Below are 1388 nucleotides of genomic sequence, written 5' to 3'. Positions count from 1 at the left end.
GAGATAACATATAATACAAATGTAATTTATATTGATATAATTATTTCTTTGATCTAAAAAAATAAAAATAAATAATCAAATAATTATTATTTTTTATAATTAACCTCCAAAATTAATTTTTAACCACAAATTTCTTCTCACTCTTATCTCTAATATACATTCATCCCTCCTTTCCCATTATTTATCATCTCACCACATGTAAATTAACCTAAGGATGTGGACATGTATAACATGAAATAAAAATTAATAACATTCAGCTTTTATCCAAATTCATCTCTTACTTCCACGGTTCTCTCTCTTTTTATTTTACCCACATGTTAAATGTTTTTTTTCTTGGAAAACAAGGAAGAGAGAAAGGATAATAATGAAAGATAAAATTAAAATAAATTAAACATCAAGAATATTTTTAAAATTTTTGAAAAATTATTAAGAACAAAAAATAATTTTAAATTTTTATGTGAAGATGAAAAAGAAGAAAAAGACATGACTGAAGATAAAGGATATTTGCACTTTGAGGGAGATTGATTTATAGAGATGAGAGAGGAATTACACAAGTAATCAGAGAGATATGCTGGAGGTCGGTGAGGCCGGTCGGAATGACGAGGATGGGGTTGCTCAGGTGGTGAAGAAGGTGACGGGGGATGAGAAGGTGATGGTGGGCTGGTGTCTAGTGTTGAAAGGGATTCGGTGGTCATGGGTTCAACTTGGTTAGGAAACGATAATGAGGAAGAAGGAGAGGTTGTTGGAGAATTTATCTAAAATATAAATTTAAAATATAGGAAGGTGCTTTTCGAAATTATAATTTGATATTTGTTGACATGGTTTTAATGCACAACTTTCCCGAATATCACTTATGATGCTTTTATTACTATAAATTCCAGAGTTGCTCTCGTGCAAGAAAACCAAAGCATATTAAACGCCACCTTAATTAATAAGAAAGTCAAAGGAGCCAACAGATTTTATGATTTTTAGTCATTAATTAGCCATCAATAATATTTTTAATGATGTAAAATTATATCTAATTATATAGAATTATTCAATTTTCTTTTAATAATTAAGTACGGACTAAAATTTAACAAAAATGCTGCCACTAGCACTCCTCATAATTAATTAGTTAACTTCCATAGCCATACGGAACATGAAGATAATATTTATTTTTGAACATTGTGGATATTAATTAGAACATTTTTTTTAATATTTAAATGATCTAGCTTATATAATCTATTGGTACAAAACATTTTATAATACAATTTAATCATTAATTATTCTATTAGCATTTAGTAAAGTTATTTTATTCAATCAGGTATCGTCTTAAAAATCATATAAATACAAATATCTTACTAGATAACATTATAAATCCTTCTTTACATTTTATATTTGTTGATATT

This window comes from Arachis ipaensis, chromosome B04 (genome assembly GCF_000816755.2).
Source record: "Arachis ipaensis cultivar K30076 chromosome B04, Araip1.1, whole genome shotgun sequence".
Lineage (NCBI taxonomy): Eukaryota > Viridiplantae > Streptophyta > Magnoliopsida > Fabales > Fabaceae > Arachis > Arachis ipaensis.
The sequence above is the reverse complement of the archived record's forward strand: the minus strand, read 5'-3'. Positions refer to the sequence as shown.